Source organism: Epinephelus lanceolatus, chromosome 2 (genome assembly GCF_041903045.1).
Source record: "Epinephelus lanceolatus isolate andai-2023 chromosome 2, ASM4190304v1, whole genome shotgun sequence".
In the NCBI taxonomy this organism is placed as follows: domain Eukaryota; kingdom Metazoa; phylum Chordata; class Actinopteri; order Perciformes; family Serranidae; genus Epinephelus; species Epinephelus lanceolatus.
The window spans coordinates 13,475,272-13,496,207 of NC_135735.1; the positions used below are offsets into that span (position 1 = coordinate 13,475,272).

At 41.3% G+C, this 20,936-nt stretch overlaps 1 long non-coding RNA gene across 1 annotated transcript in view; it reads left to right on the top strand.

Annotated features, from left to right (window-relative positions):
- The window catches only part of LOC117259933 (uncharacterized), a 183,451-nt gene that overhangs the window by 122,429 nt on the left and 40,086 nt on the right, over positions 1 to 20,936 (top strand). Inside the window, exon 4 of the long non-coding RNA XR_004501885.2 lies at positions 1,472 to 1,547. This is a non-coding gene — a long non-coding RNA (uncharacterized LOC117259933). The remainder of the gene's footprint in view (positions 1 to 1,471; positions 1,548 to 20,936) is intronic.

A 20,936-nucleotide genomic window follows, 5' to 3' on the forward strand; every position in this document is an offset into this window, starting at 1 on the left:
ACAAGACATTTCAGATGTCATCTTGGGCTTGCAGAAACACTGAACATCACTTTTCACTATTTTATGACATTTGATAGACCAAAAAAAGGTGAGGTCATACACATTATGTAAAGCACTTGTCTGCATCCAACATTAGAATCTAAACAATTACAATTTTTTTTTTTTACTTATATGGTGCACCAAACATCACTTACACTACAACTAACTAATACTTAAAAGGATACTTAGCCAATTTTCAACCAGCTTTGTATAAAAACTATGTGGGTAGTATGTGCAAATGAACCGTGGTTAAATTCCCTCCATGTAACAAGTGCCCAGATAACCCTCTGCCCCCTCCCGTAAATTGTATCATCCGGTTTCGTCGGTTTTTGGGGTTTTTGCTTGAACTGCAGCCTGCACTTTTGCATTTATATTTTGCTCGCCACCTTTGGCACCACCATGGACACAGACAGCATAAGAGCAGATCAAGACACAAAACCCTCTGTCTCTCAAACTCAGACCGAAATCTGATAAAACTAGGCAGTGCTGATCGAATGTATGTCTAGATTCTGTCACTGAGTTGCCTATTTCTTGCCTACACTGTTTTTAGAAATATATTTTAGTGACGTGTTTAACCGTAATAATGAGACTCTGTGAACAGGAAGTGGGCGCCATACTGTTTCTTGCACAGTGATATCAGAAGTTAAAAAAACTGAGGTCAAACGGTTAAACTAGGAAGTGCTGATCAAATATCAACAAAGATTCTATTATTGAGTTGTTTATTTCTTGCCTCACATATTTTCAGAAACATGTTCTAACTTACTGCTTAATTGTAAAAGTTTGAGATTGTTTCTTGCCAGTCCACCACCTTTGTTAAACAGACACGTTTCCATTACGTCATCCACGAGCAGGAGTGTTTATTGGTTGGGTGAGGCGCTTTGCATTCTAGTAGTAGTAGGTTTTCTCCCTCTTGAGCAATAGCTTCCCTTTTCTCTGTTTTTTCTGGTTCTATATCACCAATTTTAAAAAGTATCTGTGTCTTTCTACTGCGTAGACATCCTAGTTTTATTAAAAGGCCATCTTTGAAGTTACTCTTTAATTTGGCCAACTGACAATTTCATTATCACATAGTCGCCCCATTCAACTATCACAATTTCTTTAATTTCAGTGTTATGTCTTTAAATTGCTAGGTTTTTTTTGGAGTAACATACCAAAAATCAAAGATATTCAGTTGCATTACACAAAAAAGCAAATCCTAACAACAGAGAAGTTGGGACTCATAAATGTATGGCATTTTTAATTAAAAATGACTTTAATGATCAGTCGAATATGAAACTATTGGTTTATTTTCTGTCGATCAACTGATTGTTTTATCTTTCCTACTATGTTTGAGACTTTTGTGGTCCAGGTAGCGTCAGAGAGTGAAGTTAAGTGACTTAGGAAACTCAGGGATGCACAAAATTAACTTTCTAAATTAAATTTCTCTCTACAGTCTCTCTACAGTGAAATTGGCGGCATCCCAAATCCCCCCTGCTGTCAATGCTGGATATTGCTCCTGTGATGTGGAGGTAAGTGAGTTTAGGGGTCAAAGTGTCTTTATGCCTACCTTACACCAAACAACATTTCAAGTTATGTCACTGTTGCAGACAAATCATTAGAGTTTTACCTCAGTTGGTGGTTGCTCCTGTGATCTCAATTGTTGTCCTAAGTCTGTCTTTTTCTTGTCTTGACATTCTGACAAAATCATTGTCAATATTATCAAAAGTTTTTAGTCTTGGCTCATGATCCTCAGTCTTTGCAAATTCTTATGATGTGTGACTAAAATCTTTAGTCTTTTAATAAACTTTTCAAGGTCTTCCAGTGTATGGAAGGCATTAGTTGAACTTTGGCCACAAAGCCGTGCTGTGAAAGCAGCGTTACACTAGAACACACTGGCTGAGACAACAGCACCAGAAACCATCTCATTCATGTGATAATCTAAATTGTCACTGGTTGTGTCTCCTGCAGTTGTTGAGAGTGGAATGTGAATAATGTTTTTACTTGATAATTTACACAAAAAGATGTGTACAATGTGAACCTGCATGTTCACCCACAGCGTTGTTGCTCTTCCAGTCTTTGTGATGGACCATTGATGAACACCAGCACAATGGGAGGTCTTACTTAGTATAGGGCAGCATGAGCCGAACAGCATCCTGTGGATTGACAAGTTGTTATTTCTGGCTTCCTCATCGATTGGCAAGAGTGGCTTTTTATCGTGTCCATCAGAAAATGGACTCTGGCTACTTTCCTTTAGACAAGGCTAAAGATTTATTGACCATCTCTTTATTGAAAAAATCTACGGTGCAGAGCTCAGTGATGGAAATGAATTGATTAAGAACACTTTCTTCTTTGTTGATTACCGCAGAATTAGAGGAGAGCACTGCTGACATAAATAAAGACATCTTTTTATTTGTGCCCACAGCTTGAATTTTATGACATCTTGTATTGTACTGAATGAGCCATTTGTTATAGAGATTTGTACATTTTAATTCTAAATATATGGAAAAATTTGCTGTCAGTTTTTAACAAACTTCCAGTTCTGAATGTCTTAGTCTTGTAAAGCACACTGTTTCTTAGCCTCACCCTCCACTCTGTTTCACTCCAACTCTCTGAAACCCTTTTCTAAAATATATAAAATATAAATTTCTTTTCTTTATGCATGCCGAAATTTATAACTGCAAAATACATTTTTGTAAGGTTAAACCAGTTGACAGGTATCTATTGTGTCAGGTCAGTGTATGACATGTAACAGCAACATACCAAAACAAAAGCACCATATCAAAAACAAGTGCAAATTTGCAGTAGTTGTTAGGGATGTCGGATCGGTATCGGCCACCGATATTAGCAAAAAACGTGCATCGGCATCGGATCGGACTGCATGGAAAAATGCAGACCCAAGAACTCCGATCCAGTTTTTCATTTTGTCCGATCCAGGTTTTCCGGCCAGCCCAGCGCTCTGCTCAAGCAGTCCATTCCAGTGATCCGCTCCAGCACTTACTATCAATCCAACAGGCCAGCATGCAGACACACAGGAAACAGCAGCACCAGGCTGGCACTGACACTACAAAAATACCTGAAAAGGAAAGGCTGCATTGTTTGTTAAATGTCAACAATGTCTTGTGGTGTTAATCTACTTTTGTTTTATTAGGGGGCCAAAGCACAAGTGTGTGGAGTCTTGCTGCTATTTTAATTTCAGTGTTAGACATTTTAAAGATTTCCTGTGTTGATATATTTTCTATTTATTAAGGGGCCAAAGCAGCCAAAGCAAACCAGCTATATTTTTTATTTAATGTTAATGTTCAAGTTTAAAGTTTGTTTATTTAACCCTGTTAACAATAAACAGGTCAGTTTGTAACTAACTAACCCGATTAAGTAGTTCTTGTTAGAGTAACATCGCTTGATCAAACCTTTTCTAACATGACTGACAACAAAATAAGTGAATATGTATAATACGCGCTTGGATCGGATTGGTGTCGGTATCGGCCAAAACTCAAGGCTGTGTAGTGTAATATTTACTGAAGTGTTTATACTGTATCTTTAAGTTGACCTTTAAAGATACGTGTTGAAGCAATGTACTCTGTGCAACTGACAAATCACACACTGGTTTATTATTTTATGTATTCTTATGACACACACATTCACTGAGTACTTAAGCATTGTGGTGGAGAAGTACCTAGAATTAAAAATAGCATGGAGGATGAGCTCAGAAACCACTGGTGGAAAGTTAGGGAAATTACAGCTTGTCCTGATATGACCCTAGAGGAGGCAGGTCTTAGACTGCCCAGAAAAACATTATACGGTGGAATTGGCTCCAAGGGAGAAAAGGAGAGTGGGGAATACTATTATGAATGAGTGCAAGGATTAAAGCAGCCATCAGGGGGAGACAAGAGAAATGTGACACCGTTATGTTTCACCTCCAAGGGGGAAGGACTAAAGAAAAAGTGGAAACTCAGCAGAAATGTGACACCATTACGATCAGAGCCAAGTGGGAAGGATAAAGAAAGAGATGACTCAGCAGAAAATCTTCACAATAAAAATGAGTGCGCAAACAAAGAAATTCCAGTCCTGCTCCGGAGCCTGACTCATTGAGTTGTGATGTGTTTGTTGCCTGCGAGCACATTAAACTCAGTTGCATCTGATTCTACGTGTCTCCAGTGATTTTTTTTTTTTATCTCTGAGTAATTGAGTTTTTGATATCTAATAGAAATCAACGAAAGTCCGTTCGAGAAGAAAGGAACGAGGTCGTGAGCTTTCTGGCCCAGCTCCCGATCATTTGACTTTTGTTTCCACAGCTGTAATATCGGTATCAGATCGGAAGTGAAAAAGCTGGATCGGGACATCCCTAGTAGTTGTGACCACATTGCTTCCGCGTATTGCACTGACTTGCACAAAATTTTGGGCAAGTCAGTGGCTCAATTTGGGAGATATGCACCATTTTACAATAGGCCACTTTCTTGGCATGAACACAGACAAACACCATTACACACACACAGTCACTCATATACTTGACCTTCATGCCAAATTTCAGCCTCCTGGGGCAAAAACTGTGGCCACCGAAGGGTGGGGAACTTTTTGTGGGCCGTCTGACGATCCATCCGCTCAAACTGTAGAGCTGCTGGTCATAGCTAATGAAGTTTTGGACTGGATAAGACTGACTCATGAAATGTGATGATTTTCACTCATGCCACAAACAAACCTGACAGCCAGCATGGGACGTTTGCTTTATTTTATGTTAGTATTGCTATAATAACCACTGACCAACGTTTCAACCAGTTTGCCAGGAGAACTCCTGCTGCTCCACACAGCCAGTCCACCTCTGCTGGCAAAGTGCACGGGCCTCAGACTCACAGTGTCTCTGTCCTTCAATGGCACTATTGAGATTTTATTTCTTGGAACGACCACCCGTTAGACTTTTCCAACAGTTTGTTCCAACTCAAACTGTACTCCACTGATAACCCAGTAAACCTACTGATAGAGGACCACAGATCACCATGCCAGGGCATTATGACAGCTGCCAAGCAGCCAGTCCAAGCCAGGTTACCTCAAAACATTCTGGCCTATAGTAGCTAATCTGCCTCTTCCAGCTTGTGTCCGTCTGTGCCACAATACATCACAGCTACGACTCCCCAGTGCCACAGTGGGCGGGCACCATTAAGCTGGATGGATGTGGGAGCAACGCCAGTCAGGGACCGCCATATGAGCCTCTCTTTTCCTGCTTCCTCCTCCAGCTTGGTGCCCTTTAATGGGCACTTAATATGGCTGACAAATTTACAAGGCATTTAAAAATGACCCAGTCAGCCAGTCAGCAGAGAGGAGAAGAGGAGGAGAGAATGAGAAGGAGGAAAGAGTGTCCAATCTCATTTTCTCCTGCCGACCAGAGCAATAAACATGCTGGATTTATATCAGAGCTGGGTTATGGGATGAGCAGGCTTTGTGTATGTGTGTGTATGTGTGTGTGTGTGTGTGTGTGTGTGTGTGTGTGTGTGTTTAGTGTGCACACTGTCTCCCCTGTACAAATAATTCACCCTGAACACCTGTCAACATGAGTCACGACACCAGAGAATTCCTGCAATTGAGCACATCCAACTAATTGGTGGCAGCCTGCCAGACCCCCCCACCACATACACACACACAGACACACACACAAGCACTTCCTCTCTCTCTTTCTTTCTCACACTCTCACTCACATATTTATCTCTACATCTTACTCACACTCCACCTCCACTCCGCCCCTCCTCTCCTCTCTCTCGTTTTCCCCCCTCATCTATTTTAACATAACATTTATGGATGAATGATTTAATACTGGTTATCAAACCCATCATTGTAATCGCATCTCTAATTATGCTTAATTAAAACAGTCTAATGGCTGCTGCTGAGTTGGTTTTTGAAAGCGAATCAGCCGCTCTTCTCTCTCGCTAGAATTCCTCCCCTGACTTAGCATTCGGTATACTCACTCAACACCTCCGACAACCAATCAACTCCAAATTCTCTACCCAGCTCTTGTCAGGTCGTTAATTAAGCTCCCGAAGTGCCTAATGATTAAGATAACGCAGCAATCTAATGGTGAACAGGCTCTTTCCTCCCTCTTCTTTTTACAGCTTTCGATTATAGCACCCTTGAGGTGTTACTCAATCTTGATGAAATGCAGACAATTGACAAATCAGTTGCTTTGAGCCGGGGCTTATTACCCTGCTGCATATTCATGAGTTGTTTAGGGAAGAGTGGGATGATTTTTAATCAAAGTCACAGAAAAGGATGCTGGGAAAGCAGGGGGCTCTGTTGAGGGGTGGTGGGCTTGCCACACCTACTCCCCCTTCCCTCATCTCACCCAGCCTCTCACCACCCCACTGTGAATAACATGCATCATTCATTGGATTTAGCTCACATTTGCGTGGATGCAGCTGGCAGTGGAAGGTGTGTGTGTATGTGTGTGTGTGAGGGCTTGCTTCAAGGGGCCTTGGACAAATGGAGGTGCCACATGGTCAGACCAGATGTTCTGGTTTCTTATGTGCATAGCTCATCAAAAGCAACAACCGGTGCCACTATTGGGCCCCTGCTATCCAGTAAGGCCAGCCAACCCATCTGCTTCCTGGCTGCCAGGCCCGATGCATTGTGGGTCCTGGCTTCTTCTGTAGTGCGTTCGCAGTTTCCAATCCGTTTTGTATCTGAGGAGAGAGACGAGGTGTCAGTGCATCAACACCAGCAATAACCTTCCTGCAGGACTGCAGTAATCATGAAAATAGAATACAATGGAAGACGCAGTGTGTATTTGGCTGTGACAGAATATGTGATGTACAGGCGACCAAAGTACACCAGGTCACAGCTGACAAACAGGCTTTTTATAAAGGCATAAAATGTAACAATGGTTACCTAAAATCAAATTTGTATCTCCCCCTTAGAGACATTGTTCCAGCTCTGTGACTGGGTTCGCTGCTGGCTTAATGGCAAAACAGCTCTCTCCCCCCATTCCGTGTTCGTACCTTTTATACAGAACGGCATGGCGCTGCATTGGTTAGGCAGTTTCAGAGGGGCTACAGTAACTCCTGGCATTCACATATTCAACCCTGTGACACTTAGGTCAGGTGGATAATGAATACTGCTGCTTGTCTGATGGCCCTGTTTTGACGTTATTACCTGATGTTCTCAATAGTTCCCATGTGTGGTTAGTATGTGGTTGTTTTGTCATTTGGATTTGACCTCTGTATTCTGGGCTGTGGGCCAAACAATAGCTACACATAACTTTGTATGTAAGTTAACTAGTTTACATGCTTTATAAAAATGTGGCTTTGATGTAACTTGACACAAGGCTGAAAATGTAACACTGGGCAGCTGTGGCTCAGGAAGTAGAGTAGTTGTCTGAATGGAAGCCTGGTGGTTAGATCGTTGGCCCCTGCAGTCAACATTTCAAAGTGTCCTTTGGCAAGATGCTGAAGTTGCTCCCAATTGCCTGTGTTGTAAAGCACTTTGAGTGGTTGCTAAGACTAGAAAAGCGCTGTAAAAATGCAGTCCATTTACCATCCAGTCCTACAGCTGAAAATGTGAACAGTGAACTGTTTGACGGTCTGAATTTCAGTACGTTTCTCATCTTGAAAACCTATGAAAACAGCTGTGGATGACTGTGCTGCTACATTAAGCTGGTTTATGTGCCGTTTATTTACACTAACTGTAATACAACCTACATTAGCACATCATGAGTTAGGGTTGGGCCGGTGAATTTTTTTCAAATCGGCTATATATTAAGAGTCAGAATGGACCAGATTTTATGCACTTGACTCAGCAGCTGTTCCCGAGTGGAACATAATGACACCGTGTCCTTACCACCGTTACCTACAGCCCATTTGGACACCTCTTCCGTAGGTTTCAAATCCAAAATGTTGGTTTTGGTGATGTTTTAGTTTCATGAGAGACTCTGCCATGTCTCGTCTGGCTCGTGAAACCTCATCAACTAAGGCTAGCAAGCCCGTAACTTAGTGCCTCTCCATACATGTTGCATTAGACGTGAGAAATGTGCCTGGACTTCCCTGGATGACTGCGACCTTTCCTATCTGGGGGGAGTGTGTGGTTGACTCACTGTCAGGCCACCGTTCTTGCTCCTCGTGACCAGCTTGCTTGGACCAGACAACCTCGCTGGACAACCCTTACGTGACATTCTGTTGTACCAATTGGCCAGCTTGCTCTTCTTCGTGGTTGTTCAAAGTAAATGTGTATTTACATGGATAATTCAGGTGGCGTGTCAAACGCTTTCTCAGTCTATTTTGTCTTTGGAATGTCTTGCAACCGGTGTCTTCCTTGTGGCGTGCCTCTTCAGCTCAAAGACCCTTCCAGCTCCTTCTCCAGGTGCGGCTAATAGCGGCTAATGAGTCAATGCCACCAACCCCCAAGTGTGATGTCAGTGCTGACCCTGCCTCCTACCACCTACCTAAACCACACCCACATCTACAAGACATTCATCAAACTACCACTAAAGCTATTATAACAACCCCAAAGAACATATGAACTTTTTGGTGAGCAAACACGACGTGCGCAGCTCTGCCCCTTCCACCTCTACTGAAATGCTGCCGGCTCGTCTTAAGGCCTATCAGACACGGTTGTCCCCGTCCATCACCTCGTCATACATCTGATTACTGATGCAGTACAAATTGAATTTAGCGCCTTGACGCCAATTTGCCAGTTAAAATGACCAGTGTTGGTTCAGCCGGTTTGCATGAAATCAAACTAGTTTCAGCTCTTACACCGGACTGTACCAGTAAAACCAGAAATCAACCCAACTTTATTCTGACTACTTATTTGATGCGCTATCACAAGCTCTAGTACAGGCAGCTGGCATCACAGAGCACTAGCAGACTAGGTCAGAAGATAAAGTGATTTTCAATACACTGGTGAAAAAACAACAACAGGAGGAGCATCCATGCGTGGGTGTGAGAGAGGTAGTTTGACCTTCACGCATCTCTGAAAGTATGAAAAACAGCAGAATGACTTTTCACGTCCTTGGGCTATTAGAGTCCTTAAAATTCTCTCCAGCTCTTCACCCCTTCACCTACAGCAAAAAAAAAGTATGTTACACAGACAAGTGCATAAATCATACTAATATCTTTCAATAAATGTTGCACTCAGGCTTCGTGTCAGCAAATTGCTGATGGCGATCGTGCCCATGCTTGCAATTGTTCTCCTCTGTTAGCCCTCAGTAAACTGTAGCTCCTCTCTTTACCTCCGTGTTTCATTCAGCTCATGTGTCTCATTATGAAGGCAGAGCACAATTTGTTATTATGTGCACTGTCTTGCTATCATTAGCACTTGGTGGATGTTAGCTTCACTTGGGTAAGCCCATCCATAACCGCATTTATTATTGTTGCCCAGTGAGCTGCAGTATTATGATGACTAATTGCAGGGGCCTAATTGTTGTTAGCCTGAGCGACTTGGGTGGCTTGAAATAGCTGGAGAGGATGTTTCAATACTGTGGATTTTAATATGTGGAGGAAGTGCTGAGGGGCGCACAGGTAACAGCCTGTGTCTCTTTGTGGTTGGCGAATCGTCTCGTCTACATGCTCTCAGGAGAAATTTGAGGAAACGGAATGTATTCCAAAGTGAGGACACTTTTCTGGTCCTAGCTTGCTTTAGGTCGTTTTAGTCTTTGGATTCAGGTTTCACCTCAAGATTACACCATAATTAGTGGTGTTACACAATACTGGAATTTCTGTCTTCTATACAATGCCTTGAAAATACTGATATTCAATACCATTCAAATTCCAATACCACAAGAAAAACTGAAATTGAGAGCATTTTTTTTTCATGAAAAGATAGGCTATGACTTGATAATGATTACTTTTATTTTCTCGGTTAGGAGCAGAGAACAGCAGAATGACTGTAGTAAACATCAACAGTAAGAGAGAGCAAGAAAGCATTGCAGATACTGGTGTATTGATGCTGCAAAAATTAGTACTGAAACCAATTCACATTTCAGAATTTATATGTATCAATCATTTTTGATAGGACCATAGGTTGAAGTTTTAAGATTAATGCCAATTTAGAGTTGAAGTAGGGTCACCTCACCCAATACCTGACAAGAGATTGGCATCAAAACCATATTTTTTGCCGTACATAGTTCCCTCCAGTATAGATGCTAATATATTAGAGTACGTTAAAGTGAGATTATATAACTTTCGCTGAACAGCAGCCACTGTGGCCACAAATGACAAATCTAGTATGATGCTCAATGCTAAAATGTAGTGTAACAGTAGAACATGTAGAGCAGTGGTTCCCAACTGGGTCCAGATGTATTCAGATTGATAGATTCAGCATCAGCAGCTTGTTTGTTGTCTCTTTTAAGTAACTGTTCGTTATTCACTCCCTCTACTGCAGGAAACAGTACTTTCAAAAAAGTCTATGCACCAGAAATTCACTGTACTTTTGAAATGAGTATTTTTTACAAACTTGACACGTTCGCGAAACACTTTCGGTCCATTCAGAATGGACCCACGACCCAATTTTGGACCACGACCCACCAGTTGGAAACCACTGATGTAGATAATAATCTTTTAGGGCTACATTCAGATTATTTATACAGCAGCAAACAGCTGGCGTCCTGAGCAGAGAATTAAGTCATGCTACCTCTGTGTGCGTTGTAATCCTGGCTTCTCTGTGGTTTGTTGTGGTAAAATGGTCCGGCTGCAAGTGCATGTGAGTATGATGCTGGCCAGCTCATCGTCTTTGCTTTGCACAAAGCTCATACGGAGGTTAACGCTGATACCGAGACGACAGTGTCATGGGAGCGTAGCGCCCAGTCTCTTGTTCCCCCCGGTTACCATTATTAGCTCTGTCAGCTCTGTGGCCGTCGTTTACATAAAACCTCAATCAAAAATCACACTGACGTTTTGTAATAGTAAAAATAACCGAATTTCCAGTCTTAAAACAAACAAAAAAATCCAATATAATACAGTTGTTTATTTATTATTTCTAGGTTTATCCACCTTTAACAAGCTTGATCTCCCATAAGCTCCAGTATCTTGATAAAAAAGTTGAGATATTGTCACCTGTAGGTAGATGTGATAATCTGTGATAACTTTACAGTATGTACAGTATTTTTTGCCTGGTTAAGCTGAGTCGATCTTGAAGTGGTGACTGTACTAACAGGATTACAAAGCAAACAAAATTCCATAAGGTTATTAGTGTTTATCATTTTGAATCACCATTGAAGTATAATACAAAGACAATGAGACTCCTGGGGTGAAACAAAAACACAGTGTGAGAGATTGGACAAAGATATTTGAAGCAGCCACTTAAGACCAGCTGTTTCTCATGAACCTGATCGTTAACACTAACCCAGCCAGACGATTGGAGAGCAGTATTCCCCGTCTCAGTGCCCTCTCGTCCCCCCGCTCTCGGACTTCTGATTGGCCGTGAAGATGTCGTCCTGCTGCAGAGCAAGGGGAAAGAGTCCACCTGAGGCTCCGCTGCCTGGCATCCCTCAATGATGTGTCCTCCCCAAGGACTTCGCCACTGAACCGTAGATGACCGAGCCGCACCTGTCGGAAATGCTCCACTGGTGTTCAGTCAGCAGGGCGACAGTATTTGTGTGTGTGTGTGTGTGCGTGCGCGTGCGTGCGTGTGCGTGTGTTTAAATATTGTTCTTTCTTTATTTCCCATATTGTTTCTTTTAATGATCTTTCCATTTCTCTAAAGAGTTTTTTGTGTCACGAACCTGCAGTCTGGTAGTTCACAGCATAATTATTAAGCTTCTTAACTTACTTCCCTAATGTCTTTGAATTGAGGTTAGTTCATTCATAATTCATATACAGCCAATTGGAATAAGACCTAAGTGGTTTGAACAGGAGATGTAAAGGACCTTTTTGGTGAATTATTTTAATGTTAGCGTCACAGTATGTGTGATAACTTTCCTCTTAGATTTTAAAACCTGGTAAAACATCTCTACATCTAAACATCTTTGTTTAGATGGTATCTGCTCGCAAACATCCGATCCGCGAAGCTCCACAAAATCATTTTGTTGCACTTTGATTACATTTGAATGTCGTCTGAAAATTGTAAATAAATTTGTAATTGTGTTTGTTTTAAATAATCAAATGCGTCAAAATTAACATGACAACTTTTGTAAGTAGCAAATATACTTGCCACCATCTGTGTGCCCATGGCTATGTAGTTTTTAAAATGCAATGTGCAACGCATGGTTGCTGTGTTGCTATTTTGAGGCAGCAACGATTGCACTGCTGACCCATAAAAATTATGACGCCTGAATGCAACACAGGCCAGTAGTAACATTTCAGACAGGAAGCGGTAAATATTCAGACTGAACTAATAAAAATGGAGGATGCTAGATATTATTATTATTATTATTATTATTATTATTATTATGTTATGTGTGAGTAGGATGCGTAAAAGGTTTGGCCACAGCGTGTGTCTATCAACTCCACTCCAATTGAGTGTGTGTGCTGTGCTAAGCTGCTGTGCGTGCGGCGTGTTTGACTGTGCGTAACAGCAGCTCTTTGATGGTCATTTACACACTGTCCATGTGTGATCACGCTAAACAGACAAGCTGTAACCATGATAACGATAACAATGTCAGGTAACAAACTGCGTTGGGCTCAGGTTTGGTCCAGACTTAAAAAACAGAAAGTTTGTTGGGCTTGGTTATAATTGTCTCAGGCTCGGGTCAGGAAAATGCATCCCAAGCTGCGCTCTAACTTGCACCATGCACTTTAAACTATGCACTATAGACTGTTTAAATAGGGCCCTTCATGTTGAAAGTCTGATTTTGATGATGATGTTTATTTCTCATTTCTCTTTAGGCGCCTCAGTTTTCCTTTCACACCCATAATCAGCCATCAGAGCCTGTAGTATATACGCCAGTAGAAGCAGATTATTTACTCTTTTTGTAAGCAAGCAGCTCTCAAGCTCACACATAAATCATTAATACACTTCTAAACCACTTGTAAACCCATCTGATGCAGCCCAAAAAAAATCTGAATCCATGTGAAACAGAGAAGAGGGCATCAATTATTCACTTTTCTCCACATAATAGGATTTCAATACGTCTGCTGTTTGCTGTTTTTTGCATGAAGTGAATTCATTGATCCATTTTTCCTTGATAACTCATTCTCTTTATTCTTTTGATATGGTGCTGCTGTCACTCTCTTCACCCACTCTCTCTTCTCTCTATCCGCTGGCAGTCTTTTCTCTCCTCTCTGTTTGTCTGTCTGTCTCTCTCCCTTTCTCTTCCTCTCTCTTGCTCCAAAGATCAGAGGAAAAAGATAAAACAGGCATCCCCAACACGGCATCCTGTCATGCTTTCCCATTCAGTTTACATCAAAAGCATAAGTGTGCTACATAATATTACCGATGATCTCCTACAGATTTTGGATATGCTTTTTGAATGATAAAAGCTTCCCAGACTGGCAAACATAGCAGCACTGAATCTACTGGAAGCAAACTCAGCTTTTAACAATTTAACTTTATTTTCGAACAGTTTCACACTTGATGTCGATACACTAGGGGTAAGAACAGGTTTTAGGTCTGATAAAGTGTATTTAAATATTGATGAGGAGAGTGTGTTTGTGTATACAGAGCCAAGACAGTGTTTAGTGCCAGGGCTTTGTCTTCGCCCTCTGCTCCCAGAGGCCAAAGGATAATGTTTCGAACCAGGGGAGGAAGCGTCAGCCTGAGGACAGGGTTAGAGAAAGAGAGAGATAAAGAAAGCTTCTTGTGTGTGTGTGTGTGTGTGTGTGTGTGTGTGTACAGTAGGGTAGGTGTTAAGTATAAACATTTTGAGAGATTCTTTTACTCTTAAGTCTGTATTCACAGCTCTGGCATGTATGTTTAATTCTTTACACAGAAGACTTTTAGAGCTGACACCAACCCATCAATCGTAGCCAAGGAGGATGTGGTCTGGGTTGCCTCAGCTGGCATCTGCCTGCAGCAGTTGGCAGACGCTTTCACCTTGCTGTGTGTCTTTGCCCTGTTGATACAGCTTGTGCTCAGTCTGTATAGAGTTCAGCTAGAGAGAAAGATTAGTTACAGATACATGAGAGAAAATGTCTGTTTTAATCCTGCAGACGGGAAAGCCTGGGCTGAGACTAAAGAATCAGGAAGGATTGATGGTATTCAAGGTATTTGTTTCGTCCATCGTGCATCAGCAGTATGTTTCCAAAGGGAAGAAAACAGAGTAGTAGTGCCACTAAGATGTCTAATAGCAACATGCCTTTCTCAATACAGAGTGAGCCAAATTAAAACTTGTTTCCTTGGAGTCCAAACTCCTGAAAACAGGCAGATGCAGAGCTCTCAGTTTGCGATAAGATCATCATTCTTGCTGATGTTCTCAGCTCAGACGGGCTCCACATCAACGTAAGTGTCTAAACCAGTTGTGCGACACAAGAAAAACTTAACCAGCATCTTTAAGGCTTTTAACCACGTTGACTTTGAAAGGATGTGGTCAACAGACAAACCTTTTATCTGCACTGATCACTTTAAATGGTTGTAAACTACATTTTACATCATACACTACACTGATAATATCTTATATGTATATTTATAGGGCCCAAGCACCACGCGGTGCGAGAACCCTATTGAAATGCAAGGAATTTTTATTCTTCTTCTTCCTCCAAATGAATCTCATTATGGGGGCCTAAAGGTGCTTGAAAAATTCTGAAACTTTGCACACATACCACAACCGATGAAAAATTTGATGTTTTGGGGTCTGATGCTTGGGGACAAAAAAATCAGAAATAGAAAGGCTCAGTAGCGCCCCCGACAAAATTTCTATGAGGGTAAGGGCCCCTGAAGCTGGTTTCACCTACATGTATGAGAATTGGTAGGCACATGTAACATCCCAAGACGTAACAAAAGGTCTCTTGGAGCCATACTCTAAACCAAACAGGGAGTCAGCCATTTTGAATTTACTGTGCATTTTTTCCAGGGGTTGTACTTAAACGAACTCCTCCTACAGATTTGATCAAATTGACTTCAAATTTGGTCTGTACCATGTAAAGACATTGGATATCAAAAGCTGCTCAAAGCTTGAGTTTTTGTCAAACTGTGTGACCGTGGCAAACTTGTGTTACATACGTGACTTGCCCACTGAGGCAACTTTGTGATTTATAAGTAAAACTGACTCGACTTGAAAGGCCTAATATAATTGCTGCCATTTCCACAAAGTCACTTAAACCTTAAGTGGCAGTGTTAACTATAGCTGAGTGAACTGATCCACACTTGTGACCAAAGAGTCCAAATGATAAAAACCTCCGTGAAATCTCACAAACTTCACAAATCAAACTGTAGGCTGAAAATTTAAGGATGTAGCTGAGTGTAAAAAACAGAGCGAATCAGGCCGTAATGCCAATTTAATGACATCATTATATTCCATATTTGCTGTCACAAGCATTTGTTTATCTAAGCTGAAAATAAATAATTGGGGAAAAAACTGACTGCATGAGTGGGCCCTCAGAGAAAAGTCACTGACATGAAATTACTCTGCCTTACACTGTGTGAAACTCTCCTCCATGCAGTCGTCATTATGAGATTAAAACAGGTTCTTCATACAAAGGGATTATTGGTTCAGTAACACTGAAAGGCAGATTGTACACAATCAGTTCTCTACTTCTACAGGGAGTTCTGGGTGCTGTGAAAATTTGCATCATTTCTTTAAACTGTGATAATTCATTCAGAGTTAAGTTTAAAAGTGATGATCAGTGGTGCCTGTACTTCAGATGAAATTAGTTGTACTGAAATCACTATACAAACAGATGCATAAATCCATATCCATAATATTCTTGTCTGTTACCTGTATTGCAAAGCCCTGGTGGTGGAGCGAGGCCTCAGAGGGAAGATAAGCTCTATGCTACGCTATTAATCCTGGCCCTGTTTTTTTCCTGTTGTCAAAGCTCCCATGTTTGAACAATGCTGTTGTCTTCTCTGTGTTTGCTCATTTAGGAACAAACATTTGCCCGAGCGCACTGCTGCTGCCGCAAACAAGCTCTCCTAGGAAGTGTTATTAATAGGATAATTAAGCAGACGGTAATGAGCTGGATTATGCCTAATTATGACAAGATTTGTTTTGGCATTTTGTCTTGTGAGGAGCCAGTGAAGTGGTAAAGTCTACCTTGGAGTTCATTATGCTGATGTGCATCCACCTGAGTGCACAGGACAGGCAGCAGGGACCCAGGTGGGGGAGAGGGGGCACGTGTGCCAGTACAGATAGCAGGGCAGCGGACATCGGTGCTGTCTGGCTGCCTCCCTAACTGGCTGGTTGGCAGTGCAACAAGGTTTGACCCCCGAGGTGCTGCCAGACCAAGAGACCTACGTGTGCCAAGTGCTAACCTGCAGCTGTCAGACTGTCTTTTTAAACCTGCTCATAGTTCAGGAAACGGTCTGACCCATTGGAAATTTTTCCTCAGATACAGAAGCTCAGATTAGGCTCCTAATGAGGAAGGATGAGTGTTTAATGACTGAGCAGATCAGGTTTACTGCTGCATTGTAAGAACGTGACACATGACAAATTAACTGGCAACTATTAGCAGTCCTTTTTTCCCCCCTGTGCTGATGTGTTGGTGTGGCACTGATTAATAATGTTAACATTTGAATTGTTAAATTCCGGTATTAAGGGGTCAGTGTGTACGATTTAGGGGGATTTAGTGGCATCTAGAGGTGAGGACTGCAGATTGCAACCAGCTGAAACTTCTCCAGGTTAGGATTCCTTCAGTGTTCTTTTGTTCAGAGGGCGTCTACCAAGAGCAGAATCATCCGCAGAGGTCTCTCCTCTCCAAAACAAAAAGACCAGGTGATTTAAATGGTAAAAACGTAAACTAAAGCAGTTTCAAGTTACAAGTCAGTGTTTCTCGGACACTGGTTGGCACGTCACAGATGGGCAGCTAGCCCAAAACCTGCTAATGTGTGCTCACCTTTTATCAACGATACCTTAAGATCCTGACATTCAGGAGGTCTCTTCCTCTTCAAAACAAACAAACCAGGTGATATTAAACCAGTAAAAACACTGCATAAAGCAGTATCACGTTAAAAAAAAATCTGTATTTTTCCAACACTCTTGTTGCGGGGGGCCTGCTAACTGTGGTAGCTGTGTGAAAATGTAAATGGTCCTATCTAGAGTCAGTATTTGGTTTGTGCATTCTGGGCTACTGTAGAAACATGGCGGTGCAACATGGCAATCTCTGCAGATGAGGACCCGCTCCCTATGTAGATATAAACGGCTCATTCTAAGGCAACAAAATCACAGTGAATCTTATTTTCAGATGATTATATGCTCAAGAAAACATACTTACTATATTATATTTCTGCCAATATATCCTGTTAATCCCACACACTGGACCTTTTAAAGTTATTAAACTTCCTTGTTATCACACTAGTAATTAGAAAAGTTTTAATCCCTTAATAAGTAATAAAAATGCAATAATGTGATTTCATTACATTAGTATTTTTTATGTCAACAGGTTTTATGAGATTTAGAAAAATAGAGCTATGAAAGCTGTCACATTTTCTTAATATTGTCAACAATTCACACTAATAATGAACCTTACTAAGTCCCTTTTCTGCTGTGGGTTAAATATAGCAAACACATCACACCGTATTTTCTTAAATACACTGATGTGTGCATCCACACTGCAGAAATAATGACATCCCACCATGCACAGCTGCTGTGTGACAGCACAGTACGTTCTCCCTCATACCTAAATACCTGGAGCTTAATGTAAACCTGTATAAGCAGTTTGTTTGGCAGAGATTAAACTGACAATCTTTTTGATGCACCAGATTTGTTGAATGCAGTCTGTCTGTAACAGACAACCACTAAGAGAATTATGGGACCTGGTGCTGCCTGAGCTCCGGGCTATGCTTTAAAACTGATACAGTTTATTGTCTATTGTTAAACCATGTTTTGAGTGATTTCAAAGCAGAACCTCTGCAGTTGTGTATTTAATAACTTGGATTCCCTTCAGTATGTTATATGTCCCTTTTTAATAAAATTTCGAGCTTATGATCTAATGTGGGAAACAAATATTCCAACTGTAATGACCTGTTTGATTTTAGAATTCACAGTATGAACGCAACTGACCATTTTTGAATAGTTTGTCTTGTTTGATCAGATTTGAGCAATCAAATCAACCTTACAACTGTCATCACATTTTGTTTCAAACATTGCTAATACATACACCAGTATCTGACTGGTTCACACAAAAGTGTGACATCTCCTTCCTAAGTCTTAATATCACACACTTCAAACTAGCAAGAAGAGTTCAAAATACCCTGATAAACTAATGTATCTCCAGTAGTGGGTTGAGTACTAAAGATTTATACTCAAGTAAAAATACAAGTAGGCTCCGATCACACAAAAATGTTTTACAGGTTGCACAATGCAAGGTGCACCTCACTGCCTTTATTTAAAAAATTTTTTTGAATGCCACAGTATTTCACAGTAATTTTTAGCTAGCTCCTAAAATGGACAGTCAGAGGGTACTTGCTTTGTTTGAGGGTGAGAGACTGTCAGCAAATAGTTTGTTGGGCACAGGGAAACAGAGATCTGTGTGGGTACATGAGACCCTAAAAAAGAGGATGGATCACAGGGAGTATCACCAGCTGGCCTCAATGATGGCCATTTCAAGCACTGCACTTAATGCACTTAATCCTCTTTTCTATTTATATTGTGGTAACTGGGGTTTATAAAGTCGTATAGCTCTGGGTATCCAGCAAACCACTACCACCAGTTTCTCCTCCAGTGTTTACCAACTGTAAACTTGTCATCGTGACCACCACAGAAGTCATCTGAAGTCATCTCTCAAGTCATCTGAAACCTACTTAGATAAAAGTAAAAAAAAGTACCCGGTTAATAAATTACTCAAAGAACAAGTTACTAACCACTTTAATATATTTTAGGGTGCTGGGGCCACTGCAAAACAATGGAATACAACACTTGATAAAACTTATCTCTTCATCTCTACCCCTCTCTTTTATATAACATCAAAGATTAACATTACAAATCAACAAAACTAACATTAGCTAGCTTACTATATTTTCACCTACATTAAGAGCAGCTTACTTCACTGTGCTCATGGAGGTCTAGAAGAGGAGTTTTTAAAAGCGCTGATCTCCCTGTTTTTTGGGACAGCAACTTCATCATGTGACTGTTATCTTTAGTTTTGGTCTAAAAAGTATGGGCAGGGATTGTCACTGGAAGTGGTCACTTGTTCTGAGTTTGGCTCCATTATTATCACATTGTGAACAAAAGACAGGTGCTGCTTCTTTTTCTTCCAGACACCTAGAAACTTCTGCACAACTTCTGCATCTAGAGCACTCTGTGAAGGCGTTAATGGCAAATGTAGTGAAGTAAAAAGTAAATTACTGGCTCAAAAATATACTTTGTGTCACCACACACCCCTGTGTATCTCATGTAAAATAATGAATACTGTTTGAGCTACAGCATGAAATTTTGTTTTCATGTAGGACTATGTGGCTCATAGTAACAGGTAGATTGAGAACAGAAGTTTTCATGGCATTTAAGATAAGGTAAATAAAGCAAGTCAAGGTTAGAGGTCATCGTAGTGTTTAAAGAAACTAATCTTGACTGTAACAGATGGGTTGAAGACAGCAGTCTCCAGTGTCACGGTCAATCAGCCTATGAGCTTGACCTCCTCCCTATATGGTTTTATGGTGGTATAACAAATGTAAGGTACTTCCAGCTTTTCGCTAAGTGAGAACAGTCATTGTTTGCGTGACCACAGGAGGGTGCTTGTCAAGAAACATGCGTCCTTTCAAGGACTGTTGTTTCTCTAGTGAGAACAGTCTCACAAAGATAGACTGTAAACTGTAATCTCTGAGGGTGAGCTGAATCACCAACAAGTCCTCTTCATATAATGCCCTGCTGATAAACTGGGATGACATCTTGGTTAGAGGACATGACAACAGATACACTGCTCAGCTCGTGTGTGATAAACAACTCAAATTCAAATCTCTGTATGATGGATTTCTGTATTCTGAAATACCTCCACTGAGAGCAGGATGACAGCGCGTCGTCAATCAAATTTATTAGAGCTGAGTGTCTTAATTCTTTATAAAGGGGTTTAAGCTTAACAGGGCCTATGCAGCGCTTATGAAATTGTGCCGGTGTGGAGGAAAAAGGAGTCTTAATGCATTTGCATTTACAACCCAGACAACTCTCTCACACACACACATTCACACACACACACACACACACACACACACACACACACACAGCAATGCACACATCTTCTATTAAAGCGCTCCATTCGCTCCTGCAGCTTTCGATAAGAAAGCTAAGTCTGGGATTTAGAGCTTTAGCTTATCATCATCTTTACGAAGCTTTCTCTGCAAAGTGCAGTAAGCATGGGCCAGCAATCTGCATAGAATTTACAGTGAATGAAGGGGAGAGAGGAGGGAGGTGATTGTGGTGTTGGGTGAGGAGGGGGGTGGGGGGTGGGGGGGACAATAAATACATTCGACTGAAAACCCGACTGTTCAGAAACAGGTGGATTTACATTCCTCAGAAATCAAAGCCGGCTCGGTGGGTAAAACCTTACCCAAGCCTTATTTATGAACTAGCGAGCACATTGTGTGTGTGTGTGTGTGTGTGTGTGTGTGTTGGAGAGCGTTGGGGAGAGGAAGCACACATTCATACTGCACACAATACACAGTTAATTCTTCAACACACACACACTCACAGAGGGAGAGGGAGCTCAGTTCTGTAACAGGGGACTTTTCATTTACTCGGGAGAAAAAAGCAAAAAGATGAGATTATGGAGAAAGCTCATTTCCTGCTAAACTTGGACTCTGGTTTCCCAAATAAAATTGCTTTTATTCTTCACAACATGTGTTCCCGGAGATTAAGGCCCTGTAATCTTGCAAGGGCTTAATAAGACTCAGTATGCGGAGTGCAGGCTAAAACAGAA